The 449-nt window shown below is 59.9% G+C and overlaps 1 protein-coding gene across 1 annotated transcript in view; it reads left to right on the top strand.

Annotated features, from left to right (window-relative positions):
* Window positions 1-449, top strand: part of LOC109919977 (neogenin-like) — a 173,679-nt gene that overhangs the window by 19,913 nt on the left and 153,317 nt on the right. The window lies entirely within an intron of this gene.

Here is a 449-nt window from a genome sequence, read left to right as displayed (position 1 = left end):
CAGTGTGTCTGTGAGCCCCTCCCCTACTGACCACAGTGTGACTGTGAGAACCCTCCCCTACTGACCACAGTGTGTCTGTGAGCCCTTTCCCTACTGACCACAGTGTGACTGTGAGACCCCTACCCCTCCCCCGCTGACCACAATGTGTCTGTGAGCCCCATACCCCTCCCCCGCTGACCACAGTGTGTCTGTGAGCCCCTCCCTTACTGACCACAGTGTGTCTGTGAGCCCCTCCCCTACTGACCACAGTGTGACTGTGAGACCCCTCCCCTACTGACCACAGTGTGTCTGTGAGCCCTTTCCCTACTGACCACAGTGTGACTGTGAGACCCCTACCCCTCCCCTGCTGACCACAGTGTGTCTGTGAGCCCCTCCCCTGCTGACCACAGTGTGACTGTGAGACCCCTCCCCTACTGACCACAGTGTGTCTGTGAGCCCCTCCCCTACTG

Source organism: Rhincodon typus, chromosome 36, assembly GCF_021869965.1.
Source record: "Rhincodon typus isolate 14 chromosome 36, sRhiTyp1.1, whole genome shotgun sequence".
NCBI lineage: Eukaryota > Metazoa > Chordata > Chondrichthyes > Orectolobiformes > Rhincodontidae > Rhincodon > Rhincodon typus.
Note: the sequence above shows the minus strand (reverse complement) of the source record. Positions and strands in the feature narration are given on the sequence as shown.